The sequence below is a fragment of the Nyctibius grandis genome, chromosome 3 (assembly GCF_013368605.1).
Source record: "Nyctibius grandis isolate bNycGra1 chromosome 3, bNycGra1.pri, whole genome shotgun sequence".
Classification (NCBI taxonomy): domain Eukaryota; kingdom Metazoa; phylum Chordata; class Aves; order Nyctibiiformes; family Nyctibiidae; genus Nyctibius; species Nyctibius grandis.
In genome coordinates this window covers 81406522-81420126 of record NC_090660.1, presented here as the reverse complement: position 1 = coordinate 81420126, position 13605 = coordinate 81406522, and positions in this window count along the sequence as shown.

Genomic DNA, 13605 nt, shown 5'->3' with positions numbered 1-13605 from the left:
GTCTATCTCGATTTCAGTAAAGCGTTTGACACGGTCTCCCACAGCATCCTTGCAGCTAAACTGGGGAAGTGTGGTCTGGATGATCGGGTAGTGAGGTGGATTGTGAACTGGCTGAAGGAAAGAAGCCAGAGAGTGGTGGTCAATGGGACAGAGTCCAGTTGGAGGCCTGTATCTAGTGGAGTCCCTCAAGGGTCGGTACTGGGACCAGTTCTATTCAATATATTCATTAATGACTTGGATGAGGGAATAGAGTGCACTGTCAGCAAGTTCGCTGATGACACAAAACTGGGAGGAGTGGCTGACACACCGGAAGGCTGTGCAGCCATTCAGAGGGACCTAGACAGGCTGGAGAGTTGGGCGGGGAGAAATTTAATGAACTATAACAAGGGCAAGTGTAGAGTCCTGCATCTGGGCAAGAACAACCCCATGTACCAGTATAAGTTGGGGGCAGACCTGTTGGAGACCAGCGTAGGGGAAAGGGACCTGGGGGTCCTAGTGGACAGCAGGATGACCATGAGCCAGCAATGTGCCCTTGTGGCTAAGAAGGCCAATGGCATCCTGGGGTGTATTAGAAGGGGTGTGGTTAGTAGGTCAAGAGAGGTTCTCCTCCCCCTCTACTCTGCCCTGGTGAGGCCGCATCTGGAATATTGTGTCCAGTTCTGGGCCCCTCAGTTCAAGAAGGACAGGGAACTGCTAGAGAGAGTCCAGCGCAGAGCCACGAAGATGATTAAGGGAGTGGAATATCTCCCTTATGAGGAGAGGCTGAGGGAGCTGGGTCTCTTTAGCTTGGAGAAGAGGAGACTGAGGGGTGACCTCATTAATGTTTATAAATATGGAAAGGGCAAGTGTTATGAGGATGGAGCCAGGCTCTTCTGAGTGACATCCATTGACAGGACAAGGGGCAACGGGTGCAAGCTGGAACACAGGAGGTTCCACATAAATATGAGGAAAAACTTTACAGTGAGGGTGACCGAACACTGGAACAGGCTTCCCAGAGAGGTTGTGGAGTCTCCTTCTCTGGAGACATTCAAAACCCGCCTGGACGCATTCCTGTGTGACATGATCTAGGTAATCCTGCTCTGGCAGGGGGATTGGACGAGATGATCTTTCGAGGTCCCTTCCAATCCTTAACATTCTGTGATTCTGTGAATATACTTGCAATATTAGAGACTTCAGAAGAGAAACAGCTGCATGTGTGATAGAGTGGCTAAGACCTTAGTAAGCTGCAAAATGGGTGAAAACTACTTCTTTTAAAATCTGACCTGGGAAGTGGATGTAGACTTAGGCAGGACCAAGTTTAACCAAGAGGGATATTCCTTCCTACAGAAAAGAGATTTTATTCTTTGCTTTTGGTACCTAAAGTCTGTGGTGTGGGAAGAAAAAAATGCTTGGGGGGCTTGGAGTTCATATGGCATTTTAATTCACTTTAAAATATTTAGGAAGGTTCAGAAACAAACCTCATTGATAACCAAAAGGTTGCAAAGGTTGACAGGCCAAAGTGTACATGAACAATAGGTATTGAGAAGATTTCCATGATAACTGAAAATGCAGATTTCTTATCACTTTGGGATTTGCATGTTCAGACCCCGTTGTGGCTTCAGAGGGATTATACGTGCAAACCCCTGGTGCGGAGAGGTGACCGCATGGATAAAATGACACTTGGTGCAACATTTGCTCTTTGTTATACAAGAGCTATATTTATTTTTAGTTTTGCTCATGTAAAAAATGCAACACTCCTAAAACTGTGAAGAAATATTCTGGTATTTCTATCTTTTTATTGCAGCTAATTGATACAAGACAGTGATGCTAATATCAGTACCTAATATGAAAATATATCAGGGTTTTTTTTTTCTGTTGTATATTTTATTTGCCTTATACTACACGTGTGGCATGAGCAGTGAACTCAAGAATTATATTCCTGTTGCATTTAGGCAAAGTTACCATTTGTAATATGAAGAAAATACACACCAAGACTTCAAAGAGTTTCAGAAAAGGTCTGAATTATGCATGTACATATCTATCTTTTAACTTTTAGGGCTTTTTAGACACTGAAGTACATTTCCCACACCTGAATAACAACAGACCAGTTGAAAACAGGAGAAAATCATGAGGGAGAAGATTAATATCCTCAGGCTTGGCATGGGAGGCTGCTTAAACACATTGTAAAAGTCTCATATGGCATCTGCATCTGTATATAAGCAAGCAGAAACAGTGGTCTGCTGAAAGCACAAGTGTTAGGAGTTATTCAGACTACAAAGATGATATCCTCGAGCATATGGGTATCTGCCCCTAATGATTCCAACAAAAAAACCCATCCAGACTGTGTTGAACTGAATGCAAACTGAGCAGGAAGATCTGAAAAGGACTTTGAAGAGCAGAGTCTGCAACATAAAAGTAAATGATGAACTGTGTATATCTCTATCAAAACGTGGATACTTGTAAGAGCATTGGTGGGCTTGCAGGGTCACCAGGCAGGACATCAGAAAAACGGTAAGGTAGTTGAATTGGTCATTGCAGGGGAATTTGGGCAGCTAACGAAGATGAGGTGTCAGATTGCCGAGGTGTCACAACAGAAGTGCTGAAAGAAGCTGGGGAATTGAGTACGGAGGTGTCACCGTGTGTTGTACAGAGCACAGCCAGTGCTCTGAAGGGGCAGAGCTGCTGACAGAAGACATGCCGTGTGTGTGGATGCTGCAGCTGTGGTTTGTGAATCTGAGCACTGGATTTCACTTAAAAAACCCTGAAATCTTTGGCAGAAAGCAAGTGGTGATTTTGAACAGGCTGGCAGTGACAGTCCTGGGAGGGCGTGAGCTCCCAGGGAAACAGTTTCTCTCCTCAGCCCACCCCAGCTCCCTCCTTTGGGCTTTTGCTGTTTTGCTCCCAGGTGGGTGGGCACAGCATCCTCCTCCCTTCAGCTTCTGCCGTCCTGTCTGCAAGCCCGTAACTAACTCCACCGTCAAAGTCCATCCTTCCCCCAAACTAGCTCATTCTTGATAAGATATTCAGCTTCCCTCTGATTTGTGAAAGTGCAGAAAAATAATGGGAAAAAATAGTGCTTGGCCTTTTGGATATTTCATGAGAAGGCTGTATTGTTTATAAATAATTTATTACTTTGAAGCTACACACTTTCTCCCCAGGTTATGTGTCTTGTATAACTGAACTGTGTGATTTACCTTAAATCGCCCATCTGCCATGCATCATGAATCTCTGTACAGCGCTGTTTCTCCTCTCCTGTACGGCCTTCACTCCTGGATAAGACATTTGCATAAAATGATTTCTTCATGTAAATGCGGTCGGGCTGCGGCTCCAGCATCTCGCTATAACATATGTACCAATCCCCTTGAATTGGGCTAGCGTCTGCCTCGGTAATTGAATCTATTTGTTTCTTGCTATAGTTTTGGGAATTAGCGGGGAGCAGGATGCATGTACTGACGGGCTTTTACTACATCCTTCGTATCCGTACCTTATCCTGAGGCTTCTTTGGAAAAAAAAAAACAACAGGCGAGGGTCGGGATGGGGGTGGGCAGCGCTGCAGCTCAGGCAGGGCCGGGGCGAGAGCCAGGGGTTGAGGGGGGCTCCCTGGGGACACCCTGGTTATCTGCGCTGGCCCTCAGCCAGGCAGCCGGCCCCCGTGGGGACACCCCGGCCAGGGCCCGCACAACCGCCATAATTAAAACGGAGTGTAAGCCAGAGAGATAAGGAGCCCTGCCCTTTCGGTCGGTGTCTTTCAGGCTGTGGCGTGGGACTTACTGGGGGTCCGTGAGATGCCGGGGTGTGCAAAGTCCCTGCCTGAGAATGGAGCAACCAAAGCACCCCACAGACCTTTCCTGCACCCTTCTGCTCCCAGCAGTTTTAGCCTTGCTTTTTTTTTTTTTTTTTTTAACCCCAATCACTGTTCTTGGCTGAACCTCTTCATTTGTCGTCTCTCCTCCCTGCCCTCACTTTCCGTGCTCTGTTTGACTTCTCCTTCTGTTCTTCCAGCTCCTTTTGTAGCCATCTTGTCCCAGCTCCTGCGATCTTCCTGGCACCTCCTTGTCTCCCCTTGACCCAAAGCATGAATAAATGAGGTATGGAGACACAGGCCAGTCATCCCAATTACTTTGTATACATATGCATATGTATGCCCTAACCTGCTCCCTTGGCTCTCATCTTTCTGTCCTTTCCTACAGCAGTCTCTGGAGGATGGGATTATCTTTTCGTATGCGTTTAGCACGTTGATGCTGACGCAGTATGAATAGCATTGACTAATGGTAGACATATTTTGAAAAACTGGAACTGTATTGTAGTGCTTATTTGGGCTAGTAACGCCCAGCAAGTTTCCATGTAGCCTAGCTTGTCGTCGCCGACAATAGAATGTTTTCCTGTGTTCAGGTTGTTATTGCATAGTGTTGTATTTTTTAAGTTGGAAGGGAAGATAAAATATAGTTGGTTTGGCCTCTAATAATTATTTAATGCTTTTGATACTAATGTTAATGTGTTCTGAATAATGGTTTATGGGAAAGATGTGCTAATTTAGGTAATGGTGATAGTATTTTGATCAGGTATTTAGTAAATGCAGAAGTTGGAGGGTATTTTTTTTTGAAGGTTTCTCCATCTTTCTATAATTACCAGATAGTTGATATGAACTTTCCAGATCCAACATACTAATGGTTGCCTTCCAGCTTTTAGAGAGACAGAAATTATACACTAGCAGTGTCCGAACAAGATTCTGCTTTGGTAGTGTAATAAAGGATACAATACTGTGCTCTCTTATATTGTGTAAATATCCATGAATATGTTCCCAGTCTTTCAATACAGGAAATAATGAAGATGAAGCTAAATTTACTTTAGGAGTACTCAAATGGCTATTGATGGCTTGGGAATGCTGGGTTATCAATAGTAGATGAACTGCTTTGCTGTTGTCTGACACTTTGTAAGGGTGTCTCATGAATCATTTTCAGATAAAAGGTAAATGCTCTTACTGTCCAATTTTGCTCCTTTTAAATTGCCACATTTTTCAGCTTTGTCTGCAGATTTCCTGAAGGAAGCTCTCTGTGGCTGAGATGCAGGGTATTTTCTTAGCGAGACGCCTTTTTTGAACTGGCTCTGAACTGTGCTGCCTGATTAAAGGTAAGTCTGCTAAGATGGTAGCATGCGTTGGCTGTCTGCTGTGTTCTCTGTTCCACAGGCAACTTAGCGCTGGACTGTGCTGGGCCATTAGGAGGAGGGTAAAGAGAACTGTGTTTGGGTAATATTCTTAAGTGTATCACATACCCCTCTGGGCTGGGGAAGAGAGCACTTTGGCTATTATGCCACTAGCCGTTTTATTAGTTGCATCTTGCTGTATCTCACTTTTAAAGGAATAATTTGCAGTTTACTAATCCCCCTGTGATGAAGAGAGTTGTTTCCAGTATTTTTCTTCTTCTAAAATGCAGTCAGTATGGAAGATTACTACAGAGGAACATGGAGACCTTTGGTCTTTCATATTTATTACCATCACCTTGGGACTGTGTAGGCAAAGGAGCAGTCTGAGGTAGATCAGCCTTTGGATGAAGAAGAAAGAAAAGCAAAAAGTGGTAGATGCTGCAGCAACAGTATTCCTGAACCTGCAGGAAATAATCTAGTCCCTAGCTAATATAAAACAGTCCTAAAATTACTAGAGCTTTTGAAATTGATATCTTTGTTTCAGAAGTAAGCGGTGCAGTCCCAAGGCAAGGAGTAGCTTGAATTTACTGGGATATTGGTACAGGATGGACTCTGGAGATACAAGACAGTAACCTCACCTGTTTGGCTCAAGAGCTGTGAACCAGATCACACGTTGTTGGAAAGTACTCTGCAGGACTTGGGGAAACTCTGGGAGAAAGCTTTTATAAGCTTATTCTGTTTGATATATTCTGAAAATCCATAAATTAGATACAGCTATTAGTAGTGTGTGTTTTATACTGGTCAGCGTTAGGAGTAAGAGGTGAGGCTCAAATTCTCCACTTCTTTCAAGGCGCATTTAGTAAAATCTTGCTGGATACCTTCTTGTATCATAAGTTTCAGTATCTGTAACAGTTGGACTTCTCTAGCTAAGATGAGGACTGAAAAAAACTTTGCATGAGGTTTTAAGGGTGCTTTGGGCACAGAACCCTCAGTTCACGGGTAGGTGGAATACCAGGAAATGGGCTGTTATGGGTTTGGATGACTGCTGCTTATTCTCTTGCCTTTCCTATCTCTCCCCAACCCCGGATCTTCCCTTGAACTTACTCTAGCTGATTATATGAATATTAGACTTTATTGGAATGACTGCATCAGGCCGTGGTGAAGTCTCCCACACATGCTTTTTTCCAGTAGCTAAGAGGCTGGTGTTGACATCTAAGTGTATTTCTGAGTTACTTTAAAAACTACTTCCGTGCTGGATCATGGGAAAGGTTTTCAGCGCAGTATTTTATCCTGATGCATCTATAACTCTAGTGGCAGCCATCAGCAGCATCACTTCTGGAGCTTTTTCAATAAAGAAATAAATCCTGCAGTCATTTTTCCTGGGCTCTGCACACCAGTTCCATGAATTAAAATGCACAAAGAGAATACAGCATAAGGGAGGTGCTTACATACCTACCAGTTACCATGGAAATGATTAAGGGCACACTTAGACTAGTGGACTCAGGAGCACTCAGGTCTGCTGGGTATACGGTGTGTGTGACCCTGACACATCAGGGTGAGACTGGGGCAGGTGTGTCCCCCCTTCTTGTCCCTCTCCCTCCCTTGCAGCGTGGTTTCTGCAGGAACAGCACCTGGGTGTGGGGTTCAAAGGGAGCCCTCCACACCCCTGCTTCACTTGCCAGCCTCCAGAAACCTGTGGAGGGCTGTAGTGACAAGAGCACCTGAGTATTTCTGATGGGTTTCAGACCTTTATTTACTTAGGTGGGTGTTTTTTCTCCTTCAGTCACAAGCACCAAAATGATCTGGCCACCCACCTTGCTTGCCTCTCCTGCAGTTTGCCAGCCTTGTCCCTGTCTTGTCCAGCAGAAGCTGAGGGTCATTTATTCCACCCCGATGGTTGTATGTGGAGAGCACTAGCTGTACTGGAGGCAATGCAAGGATGGGAGGCGTCAACACCCTGCAGAGCTGTAGCTGACTCCTCACAGCCTCCAGCAGACGCTGGATGTGAGAGATTACTGGGGAGTAAGGACTCCCTATGGCAGAACTTCAAGCCATTGGTGTGTCTAAAGACAGTTTGAACAAAATCCACAGCTCATGTAAATTGGTATCACATCCTTAACAGGCACAGAGCATTATCGTTTCATATTTTGAAAGAACTATCCTGTAATATCAGTCCATTTTATTACTCTACTGCTTTGTGCTATTGGTGCCAGCAGAGCTGAGAAATGAGGTAATGCAAAAGATACGTTCTAGCCCAGTTGTCCCCAAGGTGTATATTTTACTGTGACTGCATACCTACGCTCCTTCATGGACTTGGCTCTGGAGGCGAGTATGCTTTAATGGTACAGGCTCTTCTGCGTAGTTCTGCCAAAAGATGGTCTCTTCTGACCTTCTGCTTTTGACTAGACCTTTTTCTTTCTGCTTCTATGTTGCTTGTCTTTTCCTAAACTTTATTCTTGCCTCTCTTCCTCACTCTTACAGCTCCCGTAGGTGTATTTCCCTCCACAGCCACTCTTCCCATCTTACCAATCTACATTTTCGCTTTTTGCCCAAAAGGACTTAGATTACTTTCCTGTTGTTCGCTTGACTCCCCGTTGTTGCCAGTCTCTCAGCCAACCTCTCAGGTCTCTGCTACTGCCTCCTTAGCTCTGTGTCCTCTTGCCTCTGCCAAACCAGTGCCAGTCCCCTTTGTACCAGCCACATGTTGGATGGGTCTCAGCTCACCCTGTTCTCATCCAAGTAGTTCCTGATCTCACTCTCCTTTTTCACCCATTTTTTTCTCCTTAGCTTTTGCCTAGATTGACTCTTTCACCCTCCTCCCTCTGTACTCTCTCACCCTCCTTTATCCTGATTTTTCCCTGACTCCCCAGCCAAATTTCCTTGCCTATTCTTATCCATCATCTTCCCCACATCTCTCTCGATCCCAATTTTCCCCACTTTTCCTTACTTTTCCCCCATTTGCTTACTCTTGTTCCTGTTTTCACAGGATTACGCCTTTCCTGTTCCAGAAGGCAGTAAACAGCATCTCTGACATAAAGCTTTTTCCTAGGTCATGTCAAGTCCCTGCTTCAAAGAGTAGGGATGCTTGAGCTTCTCAAAGAAAAGAGATGCCAAGACCTTTTAATTTGGGCAGTGAAAATTACTTTTCTTTGGCTTTATTTTCAGAAATGTGCATCGTTTTAATGGAGATACCCAAAATTATGTGAAGCTGCATTCTTTAGCAGTTGAAAATGGCTCTGGAAAAGGGGAAGTGCCAGACAGCTGTAATAAGCAGCATTGCTGCCAGCCTCACCTTTGGTGCTTATCATCAGGAAATGCTGTGACAGTCTTCAAAGTCCTTTTTCTTAACATGTTGGCAAATATGTAGTCTTGGGAAGATTTAATATGATGCTGCAAATTTTACAAGGCTCCCAGTAGAGTCAGTGGTCCCGAGGAGAAGGAGATGCATGAGCACTGAACTGCTGCCTGCCTTGCTGGTTTGTAAGAATTAGTTGAGGAGTCAGAGCCCACTTTGGAGTTGGGCATTGTTTGGAAGTCCCTTGATGGAAGGACTGGATGTGGGGGGGGGGGGTGTGTGTATATCTCTCTCCTAATAATCCTTGCTCCGAGACTAGTTCTATATACGTAAATCAAAAAAATAAGACACCTCCCAAATTACAGGAGCCTGTATCACTGTAGCCTTCACATTTTATAGAAGGGTCAGACTGGGATGCTGATATGCAGAAGGAGGTTGGCGATACTGCAGAGAATTCGCAACTGTTGAAGTAGATTTTTGGATTTTTTAATGGGTAAACTCGGAGAACGGTTCCACCAACCTTATATTGTACAAGGTCTGTCTGTCATGTTGTACTTTTTCCCAGACAGTAAAAGGAAGACGTGATCCCCAGTGAGTTAATAAGAATAATTCTTTCATGCCGGGAAAAATAGTGAAAGGAAAAACGAGCTGCATAAGATTTGCCTGTGACATTTAAAGTGTAAATCTGAGCTTGTCTGAGTAATTTATCTTTGGGTATTTGCAGGAGGGAGAGCAGGAGAATATGAATGAGTGCATCTCAGTTATGGCTGAGCTTTCTGATAGATGAAGAGAATTTTTGGTGACTCCATCTGGCTGGAAGGTCTATCTGTGTGATCTCTTCTCTGGCAGATGGAAGATAACACTAGGAGGAGTCCTTTGATTATCAAAGCATGGGAATTACTCCAGTGCAATATCACCCTGAGACACCACTTTCTTTCAGAATGACAGGTGATGTTTCTGGGATGTTAGAGAGAGCTCATTTTCCCCTGCTGCACTGAACATGTGTACACCAGATTTTCTTTGGCAATATTAAACCTATCTACCTTCTGTATCTGTTGCTGGTGAGGAAAGAAATGAAAATACAGACTATCTGTGTAGAGAACATAGCAAGTACAAGGGGACTGAAGGAAGAGGATATGTTTATCAACTTAATTAATATTTCTTTTACAATCTGCTTGGATTCTTGGAGTTTCTGTGAACTACTTTTTGAAACATGTAGAAGATGATTAGGCTGACATTAATTGAAGTCTTTCCTGAATGTAGAGGTTCTTTCTCAAAGAGCGTAGCAATTTTTATTTCCCACTACTGTTGGCTTTCTGCTTGCACGTTTGCAGTATCCGACTGAGCAACCTCACACTTCTGTTAAGTCTTCTCTTTGCAACATGCAGTGTTGCATGTGAACCTACCAGCAGTCCTGCATCCAGACCTTCCTTTAATTTCTAGGAATAACATTCAGCTTATTCTGATGAGTATCAGGAGTTAACTAATGGAGAAAATGTCAGCCTTCTGTGAATTGCCTACCACTTTGGCATGTCACCTCTGTGTATCTGTCAGAAGGCAGCTATGAGTGTCAGTCCTTGCTTGGAGGGAGGATGAGAAAGGACTGTGCAACCATGGGAGTTGTGGTTCAGCAGGGTTTCCTCTGGTGCCTGGGGAAATGTGTGCTGGGGAAGATATTCTCTACCCTTTTCTGCACTGGAGCATGTGCTGGTCCACAGGAGGAGGGTCCACCTGTTGCATGGCACTGTTGGGGGATTGCTGTGTTTCCAACAGGCAAGACTGGAGCACCATGTTTATTCTTCAGTCTGTGCTTGTTTCTCATCTGCTTTTCCCCACAGTTTCACATCATGTAGAGTGACTTGAAATACAGCTATTTACACCAGCTGTTTGCTGGTGAAAGGGCTGGAAGGAACGTCCGATGAGGTGTGGCTGAGGACTTTGGGCTTGTCTAGTTTGGAGAAAAGGAGGCTGAGCAGCGACCTCATTGCTTTCTACAGCTTCCTGAGGAGGGGACGTGGAAAGGGAGGTGTTGGTTTCTTCTCCCTGGTATCCAGGGATAAGATGCATGGGAATGGTTCAGAGCTGCACCAGGGGAGGTTTAAACTGGACATTAGGAAGCGTTTCTTTACTGAGAGGTTGGTCAAACATTGGAACAGGCTTCCTAGAGAGGTGGTTGATGCCCCAAGCCTGTCAGTGTTCAAGAGGCATTTAGATAATGCCCTTAACAACATGCTTTAACTTTTGGTCAGCCCTGAAGTGGTCAGGCAGTTGGACAAGATGATCGTTATAGGTCTCTTCCACCTGTACTATTCTATTCTAATATTTTACAGTCTGGACACTGGCGGTGCAGTGGAATTCACCTGTGCTAATGGTACACAGCAGACCATGAGGTTAACAAAAGCCGTGCCTGTGAGAGCGTATTTGCCTCAGTCACCACTCCCCTTGCTCTGGAGGAGGTTAGGAGAAAGTCATTTGAGGTAGGCCTTTCCTGCATGCAGACTGTGCCTTTCCCAACTTATCCATGCTTATCATTGCAGATCGGGGTAGAGAGTTAATGGTCTGAGTCACACCTCCATCCAAATCCGTAAAGATGTATAGAGGTCATCTTTGTTGATAGGAAATACTCATGTAGGGTGTCTCACTATCCACCCATATGGGTTGTTATGTATGAACTTGCCCCTTTTACTACCTAACTACTGTAGCTTCATCTGTGACATTAACTTATATTTGTACAAGCAGTCAGTGCTTTGTTCCTCAGAAACCTGGGGCAGATCAGGAACAGTCAGGTTTTGGGAGGGGTTTCTGAAGTGAGATGAAGAATTAGTTTCTGTGGAGCTTCCCTGCATAATTCACAGGTACATCTTGCTCTGTCCGATCACTGCAGGTTTCATTTCACCTCTTACTCAATCCTGGTTTTCAACACAAAATTCTTAGTCATAGCTAGTGTCATATCTTCAGGAAATAATCTCACTGTTGGTATTTCTCTGTCTTTTGGTGCTTGCCAGCACCAAACAGTACAGAGGGGACACTGTAAACATCTGAGGTTCCAAATGTCAAACCTCAAGACCCTGTTACAAAGTTGTTGGGAACAGCAGCTGGGTTGCTCTACAAGCTTTTATTAAAATTAACGTTTACTGCTTCTTGAATATTTTCTTTGTTTTATTTTAATGTTTATAAAACTTTTCCTGCCTTAAGTAACTTTTGTAAACTTGCTTTTCTATTAATACCCTAAAATGGCTGTGTGTAATTGGCATGTGATTAATACATTTAATGGAGTTTCAGTCTTGAATGTGATTCCTTTGGCACTCTTTCTGATTTTATCTCCTTGCTATTCATGTTGGCCACCTGAGACACTTTTTGATTTTTTTGGCATAACATTCATTTTGATTTCATAGTTGATGATAGCATTATTATTTTATCAAATAACCTGATAAATTGTTACAGCAAGACTGCAGCAGCAGCCAAAGCACTGATTCTTTCTAATGGTGCACTTTACCTCTGCTCTATTATCACTGCCCATTTCATTATTTGCAAGTTGATTACAGCTGCATTTCTCAGGGGCTATGAAATATTCAGCAGCCAGGACTAGCCTGGGAAGTCTTTGCAGCTGAACACCTGCCCTCAAAGGCAAAGAGGAACCAAAAACTTCTCGTGTTTAAAACTGATGGGGAAATTCCTTCTTTGCTTTAGTTTTCCCACAACACTGACTAGAGGTACACGCTAATTAAAAATTGCTGCTTTACTTATGCTTGTCATTGGATGTGGGGGAGAATAAGGATAAATCTGTGATTACTACATTTCTGCCATACTTGCCTGGCTACAGCAAAGAAGGAAAAAAATGTTGGTGTAATTGGTTGCCTGTGTGTCAGTGTGAGGCAGTTGGTGTTCTGGGTGGAGTTGGGAAAAAAGCTCTTTGCTAAGGGCAAAAATTAACACCACCGGTTCTGTTCTCACACTTTGTCTCTCTGGAGGACTGGCCAGCAATGATTGACTGAAATGTGCAATATTTTACCAAGTAGGAAGCAGATAAGATTTTTATAAACAGGATACTTCATCATTAAAGTAAAGAAACAATTGCTTTGACCTGGACACTGAATGAGTAAGGCCAGCATTGTGATAATTGAGAATGTAGCTAAGCAACAGTTCTCCAGAAGCTTGCACTGCTTTATTTTTAGTAGACTACACCAGTGCGGGGTGGGGAGCTGAATGAGCAAAGCAACTGGTTAATGCTTACAAAAAAGAAATTATTTCTGTCTTTGTGCAAAAAGTTTGAGATGTAGTATGCGCTTATGCCGATCTTACTTTCTTTTGATGTAAACCCCGATCACAGAATCACAGAATCAATCAGGTTGGAAGAGACCTCTGGGATCATTGAATCAGTATATCCTTCTGTGGTCTGAACAAGCAGATAGCTTGACAGTGGCTCTGATTTCTCAAGCTGTTTTAGAGATTTGACTCTAGTCTGAAAATTAATGGTGTAAAAGAAATGGCATATTCCTTCAGAAATAGTCTATTTTATATCTATTTCTGCTTACTTTGGTAGTTACATTTCCTAACTGGTTAGCACTGTACAGCCTAATTTATTTATTGTTCTAACATTGGTTTAAACTAATCTTACAATACTATAGCAAGCGAGTTCCCTACAAAGTTAGCCGTGTAAGACCCTTTGAATCTGAAATAAACATCCAGGGAAAGGAAGGTACTTTCTTCTAGCTAAGTCAATTTACAAACCAAGCTAGTTTAATTTTTCATGTAGGCAACGGAAAGCAAATCAGTTTGAGAGGTTTGACATTTTTGTTACGTAGGCATTGCAGGACTGATTGCAACTGCATGGCCACTCCATTATCCTGTAACTAAAAGTATGTCTTGCAAGGCTAGTGCTAATGGAAAGCTTGCAACCACTTTACCTCTCTCTGCTCCTAGTACATCTCTCATCACTGACCTGGATGCTCTTTCTTTCGATACCAAACCAATACAATTACTAAGTAACAATGAGTTTCTGCTTATGACACCCAAGCAGTTGCAGAAATCTCTCTGAAGATACTGCCAATGCACAGGTATAAACTACCCTAACTTTACATACAGGAGCCTTTAATCCTGATTCGGTCTATGAAATCCATACTGTTGGCAACATTACATAGCTGAGAGAATAAAAATGTCCTAATTCTCAGCCTAACTTCTTTGTC